The following is a 6,959-nucleotide window of genomic DNA, read 5'->3' on the forward strand; positions in this document are numbered from 1 at the left end:
TGCCCCAAAAGAGACTATCCATGCAAGGGAGATCTTTGAAAGGGCTAAGTGCTTTCAAAGATCTTTCCATTTCTGCTCCTCCCAAGTGGCCAGGGTGTTCCAACACCAGCAGAAAATCTTTATTTCCCTCTGCAACGTCGGAAGCTCTGTGTCTTGCTATCTGCAATGATTTGAGCTCTGTGAACAGAACATTTTCCTACAGAGGGTGGGGAGCTCCCGATCCTCTGTACCCCTTTGAATCAAAAGGGATCCTCCTCTGATTCATGTGTGACTCAGGCCACCCAGTTCCATGTCCACAGACGTCACTCTGGTCACTTCCCTGCGTCATTGTCTGCGTGGAGTTCCTTTCACTGCAATTTCCTTTATAATGAGTGAGATTTCCTGGATGAAAGCATTGTGTGATCACCTGCCGGCTGGCAGGTTTATTGATGTATTTCACCAACAGAAACCTTAGGATGGGATGCATGGGTCCAGCTGGTCATTTGGCTGGTGGTTGTGAAGTTCCTGCCCCAGGGCTACCCCGGCACTTGGCCCTTTCAAGAACGGCTCGATTAGGACAGTGTTCCTGCTTCAGTCTATGCTAAAGCGGCCACCTCCTATGCATCTTTCATCAGTCATCTCAGGTGGCTGATTCTTCAGAAGCCTTTGTTCCTCCTGCTGACACTGCAACCTGTCTGTCCTCAGCACAACTTGGTGATCAATTCAAAGGTCTACGTCAGCACCCGCATCCTGTGCTAGCTTCCTTGGACTGCTGTACTAAAGTACTGCAACTTGGTGGCTGAAAGCGACAGACACTTGTTCTCTGCTGTTCTGCAGGCCAGAGCCCACAGTCAAGGTGTTGGCAGGGCTGCACTCCCTCTGCAGGCTCTGGGGGAGACTCCACTCCTCTCTCTTCCAGCTTTGGGGGCTCCTGGCATTCCTTGGCTTGGGGCTGTGCCTGCAATCTGCCTCATCTTCCTGGCCATCGCTGCCGTGTCTGTGTGCTGTTATCAACTCTCTCTTTTAAGGATTTAGGGCCACCCCAATAGAGGATGACAGGAGAAAGAAATCAGCTCAAGCATCTCTCCACGGAGGGTCCTGGGCTTCATCGTCCCATCAGAAAAGAAGCAGGCACCTTCTCACCCAGTCGCCAGACCTTGTATTTCTTTCTGGTGAGACTTGCGCATGTTCTTTGAGCACATTCGGTGACACAGATCACCATCCAGAGAGCCCCAGGCCTGTCCGTGTTGGCACGGCTGGTCTTTTCCCTGGGATGGCTCCTGCCCTGGATCCACTCTAGTTCGTGCTGTGCTTGATGCAGAAACCCACTCATGCCAGCTGTGCTGCCTCAGCATCTCCCAGGAGGAGACGGACACGTCCTTGGGGGCCTGCAGAAGGCCAGGCCTCAGGAATGACAGGCTGGACGTCGGAACACCTTTCACAGGCTCTCTCCAGACCGACTGGCACTCGGCTTGGGAAGGGAAACGTGGCCACTGACACCTCCTGGACCTTTTTAAATTTTCTTTCCTTTTTTTTTTTTTTGAGACAGAGTTTCATGCTTGTCTCCCAGGCTGGAGTGCAGTGGCGCAATCTCGGCTCACTGCAACCTCCGCCTCCCAGATTCAAGTGATTCTCCTGCCTCAGCCTCCCGAATAGCTGGGATTACAGGCATGTGCCGCCATACCCGGCTAATTTTTTGTATTTTTAGTAGAGATGGGGTTTCTCCATGTTGGTCAGGCTGCCTCCTGGCCTTTTTAACTGTAAAGCTCTCACCGCTGACGAGGCTTGGGATCTTTTAGATCCAAACTGAAAAATTTCTGAGAAGTTTGCTGGCCTGGCTTGGGCTAAGTATCCACCTCCTGGTGAACCAGCTTTGGCTGGGGGGCTGGCACCTGTCCCTCAATATCATGGGGATAAAAGGGGTGGGGAATGGGATGCTGCGGGGGCTGGGGGCTGAGGTGGATAGCACTGTGGACACCTGCTCCTGGAGATGGCCACTTGGACAGAGCTCCTCTCCTGGGGACACAGAAGCCCACAGGCCATTCAGTGCTAGTTAAAGTGTCAGGACTTGACAAGAGGCTTAGTATGAAGGAGGCCGTTTTCAGGGGACAAAGTCAGAGATAAGTCTGCACCCCCAACAATGGCCTTTTAGAAAGCATTTAAGAGGCCCGGTGCTTTTTGAGCTCCTTTGATGAACGTGGCAACAGCTGGAGAGGAAGAGCAGCTGCCTGCCGTTGGCCTGGTCTTTTTGACCGTGCTCAGTGCTGTCCTCGCGAAGCCTCTCGTGCAGTGCGATGGCAGGACGGGCCCATGCGCGGGTGGAAGGCATGTGGGCGCCATGTTGCCAGCTGCAGATGGACGGGCTTCTGATGTCGGGCTGTGACAACACTGTCATCTCACAAGAATCCAGCATCCCTCTGCATGGATTGCATGCCATCCTGGAATCCACTCACTAGCCCGGCCCCTGAACCAACGGATGAATGTGGTGAAGCCTTCCCCTCGTCACCCCAGGTGCAGCCACAGCGTCTGCAGCCACCCTGGGGGAGAGACAGCTCCAGGTAAGCGCACCCACCCCGGTTACACGAATATCCATGGTTGCGTTTCACAGATCTGGACTTTGGTGATGGGGGTGGTAAGGGGTGGAGTAGGGGTGGTAAGGGGCAGAGGGGGGGAAATTGGTTCAAATTTATTTTTTTGCAATTTATGATGTTGTAAATCTATGTTCTATTGTATCAACAAATGAAGAAGATGGAATGTTCACTTCAACAGTTTTCTTATTGTAGATGAAATATTTGCTCATGGAAACCATTTGGGAAATATAGAAACATGTAAAAAAGAAAATGAAAATCACTTGTAAAATCACAGTTAATCACTGTTAACATTCCAATGCATTTTCTCGGATGTTTTATTCTTTATAGCGTGGTTTAGAGCAGTTTCTCAAAGCTGAAGGTGCATATGCATCATCTGGGGATCTTGAGAAGATTCAGGCTCTGATTCCAAAGGTGCGGGTGGGGCAGGGTCTGGTGCTGATGCTCTGGTCCTGGAACCATATGTTTGAGTATGGAGGGTTAGAGCTGGGCCTTGGGGTGCAAATGCCACTTTTATCAGGCAAGAGTGCTGAGAGCAGATTATTTGACCTCTCTGAGCCTCAGTGTTCTCATATAAAATGGGGATAGTATCTATTTGTAGGAAGTTTGAACAGAACAAATGAGGTAAACTATGCCGAGTTTTGCCTGTTAACCCGGCACATAAGGAGTGCTCGATACATTGTAACTAAATTAAAAATGAGCCAATTTTTCCTCAGGACAATGAAGTTTTGTGTACAGGGCTTAATATCCGGCTTTACTTTCTCTTGACATCATCTAGTGAGCATTTTCCCAATATTAAAAATTCTCTGAAAACATAATTTTAATAGCTGTATTTTAACAACTCCCATTGTGCAGATAGCTCATAATTTATTTGAGCATTTAAGATGTGGAAATAGTTGCTTTTTTGTGTATTTTTAATAACCTAATGAAATCCTGTTAACATAGTAGATATTTTATGAGAGTTACTGGTTAAAAATGTGTATTATACTTTCCTTTTCTGGAAAACGAGCATTACAGGCATTTTTAGAAACAACAGCTGTAGCAACTTACAGACTCTCAGGCAGGGATCGTCTTCTTTTCTTTTTTTTTCTTTTTTTAGTTCTGAGGGTTTCTAACATCCTAAGGACTCTTGACAAAAATTAAAGAAAAACGGTTATATTACTCTTCCTCAAAGAACACTGCAACACAAAACCAACAAACAAAATAATTATACTTCTAACTGCAGTGAGTAAAAATAGAGATCTTCAGACGAAGAGGATATTTCATGTCTTTGCTCCCAGTGATTGAGAACATAACTATAGAGAAGAAAGTGAGCAAATGTGGGAAGAATCCTTGACATTTTACAAAAGAATTGCAAACATTTTATGATCCTTTTGTACTTTAAGAGTTGTTTTTTTATTATTATTATTGGTCTATTTCTTAGCCAATAACCCATTCTCAAAGACGTTTCATAGACACGTTACGGAATTTATGGGAACCTTCGGAATGATGTTCCTTTGGAATCCTTCGTAGGCATTTTCCAGGGTTCCCGTCTGGATGGGTTCCTGGAAGCCTGCTATGAACAAGGGCTGTGGGCATGGTTATCCCCACAGTGGGAAGCTGGAGCTGGGTCCAGGCAGGGCGTGTGACCACTAAGGTGGGCTACATGGCAAGGTATCCACCTTCAATGGAGCAGTTTTCATAAGACTAGGAGGTGCTTCGTTGACAGCAGCTTTTGCCTATGGCGCAGGATAAAGGTAGTTTTACTATCTTTATCAAGGATTTTGAAGCGTGGTGAGTGTGGGGGACTATGTAACCGGAGTAGGGCAATGGCCTATGGCCTCCATTCCCTTTGCCTCATAAGGGCAAGTGTAGCTGTGCCTGGCACTCAGACCCCTGAAAACCTTCTACTGAGATCCATGCCTTGCAGATGTGAATTAGACATTCACAAAAAGCCTCTGGTGAGAAGCTGTTATTCCCACCAAATTCTATCATTCTCTGGCTAGTAGACCCCAAAGTTCTCTCCCCAGAAAGGTGTGCAAACTACAGCTGAACCTTTTAAGTATCATGGTCTACTCTTCCCCCCAGACATGTCTCTCCATCATCCACCAGCCACTGGCTCTAGGAACACAAGCCTCTCATTAAACCCTGTCTCTGCCCCACTGGAACCACTCTGCCAGGTCACCTGTCCTGGGATTCATCATGGACTGAGCGCTATGCTTTTGGTTTTTCCTTGTGGGAATCATAAGAAAACCATGAGTCATGCGCGGGGTCTCTTAGCGTATTTCTTTCTAGATTCCTGCAAGGAGCAAAGAGATTCTTGACTTTTTCTTCTTTTATTGACATTGGGGAGAAGCTTCTGACTCAGGTGAGCCTCAGAAATAAGCTGTTTTTCAACTTCAGTACACCCGGTATGTATTCATCTGCCCTGATACTGTTTTTGTTGTTGTTGTTGTTTTTTTTTTTTTTTTTAGTCAGTAATCATATTTATCCTGGGCAGCGTTGCCAGGACAAATATTATTTCATTGGTTTTAACATCTGTTCACATGAAATCTGATATTCAAATTCACCCCGGCCTGTTCGCTGATAGTGAATATACGTTTATGTGCCCCGGGGGCAGCTCACACCCAGCGTCTGTAACTGGCACCAGTTGTTTTCGCCTTTGGGGGATGAGTGTATTTCTTTTTTTATTTTCTGAAGTAATGCATGTTCATTTTAACACATTTAAATGAGACCAAAATAAAGTTACAAAGGAGTGCTGCTTCCTCGCCCTTCCTTTCTTCTCCTCCTCAGCAGGACCTGCTAAAGTGAGGTGTTCTGGAAAGGTCTCTGCTCCTAGCTGTCACTGGCAGCTTGCCCAAATTGGAGACGTTTAACATCTCTTTTCTCTGAGAAGCGAAATGTGTTTCTTTGGTGGATGTGAAACCAACGAACCACTGAGGTGCCTCTCTACATCTGAGGGATGAGCAGGCCAGGCCAGGGGACCTGACAACCTCCGCACACGCCTGTGCTGCTGCAGCTGTGTTGAACACGGAGTCCTTCTTCAGGGCAGCCTTGGGCCATCCGAGGGTTGCTGTGTGCAGTGATGGCCACCAAGTGTCCTTGGCCAGGGGAGAGATTTACAGGCACTGCTATCTTGACTTGTGACCCAGACATGAATGCATCCTTGTTCCATTTTGTTATCTCTCAACTGTCATCTGGCCATCCCCAAAGCCCAGCTCTGTAAGAAAGGCCAGTGCTTGTCCCCATGACACCCCTGAGACCTCAATGGAGCACGTCCCAGGGAAGAAGGATCCAGGTCACTAATACACAGGGACACTTTGTTCCTGGACCTGCTGACTGTCCCTCTAGTCACGGAAGGGTTCACGCTCACAGCAGTCCGAGGCTAGAAATATTCTTTCATGGGTGGGAAGTCACTTCATCCACTCAGGCTGCTGGAGGTAACTGTAAGGGGCCAGGTTTTAAGAAGCTTGGCTTAAGGGCACCTTTAAAAATTATGAGTGGGAGACATGTCATGCCTATATGAGCTGCCGGTGTCTGCCTCCATTCATGCAGAAGCTGGTCTGTGACCTTACACACATCTTCTTGTTTAGGAATTACTGTGAAGTCCAAATGGGCCCCAAAGCTGCCTGCCCCTAAGAACCCTAAGAAGGCCTTCTTATATTTACCCAGAGGTCTGTGCATTGATTGAAAGGATAATATGAGGCAAAGGGAAGAAGCTGAAAATTTATTGAATGTTTTTAAAGAATTTATTTTATTTTAAAAATGTTTCATTGTGCTAAAATACATATGAAATGTATCATCCTAATCGTTTTTAAGTGTACATTTCAGTAGTAAGTACATTCACATTTTTGTGCAATTTTCATCAACATCTCAAGAAGTTTTTCATCTCCCGCAACTGACACTCTGTCTGCACTAAATGCTAACTTCCTATTCCCCTCTCCCCTCCCCTAGAAACCACCATCCTACTTTCTGTCTCTATCACTTTGACTACTCTAGGGACCTCCTGTAAGTAGAATCATACAGTATTTGCTTTCTGTGTCTGGCTTATTTTACTTAACATCATGTCCTCAAGGTTCATCCATGTCAGAGCATGTATCAGCCTCTTCTTCTTTTTAAAGGCTGAGTGATATTCCATTGTGTGGATAGACCACATTTTGTTTATCCAGCCATCCACTGAGGAGCACCAGGGTTGCTTCCATGTTTTAGCCATTGTGCATGATGCTGCTATGAATATGCATGTATGAATATCTATTGAAGTCTCTGCTTTCATTTCTTGTGGGTATAAACCCAGAGGTGGAATTGCTATATCATATAATAATTATATGTTTAATATTTTGAGGACCTGCCATTGTTTTCCACAGTGGCTGCACCATTTTACGTTCTCACCAGGAGTGCACACAATTTCTCCAC

General features: G+C 46.4%; 1 long non-coding RNA gene across 1 annotated transcript; it reads left to right on the forward strand.

Annotated features, from left to right (window-relative positions):
* Positions 1–393: 393 nt before the first annotated feature.
* On the forward strand, positions 394–6,354 carry LOC141408246 (uncharacterized). Its single transcript, XR_012421612.1, has 2 exons — positions 394–2,537; positions 5,340–6,354. It is a non-coding gene; the product is annotated as an uncharacterized lncRNA (long non-coding RNA).
* The last annotated feature ends 605 nt before the right edge of the window (positions 6,355–6,959 follow it).

Source organism: Macaca fascicularis, chromosome 12 (assembly GCF_037993035.2).
Source record: "Macaca fascicularis isolate 582-1 chromosome 12, T2T-MFA8v1.1".
NCBI classification, from domain to species: Eukaryota; Metazoa; Chordata; class Mammalia; order Primates; family Cercopithecidae; genus Macaca; species Macaca fascicularis.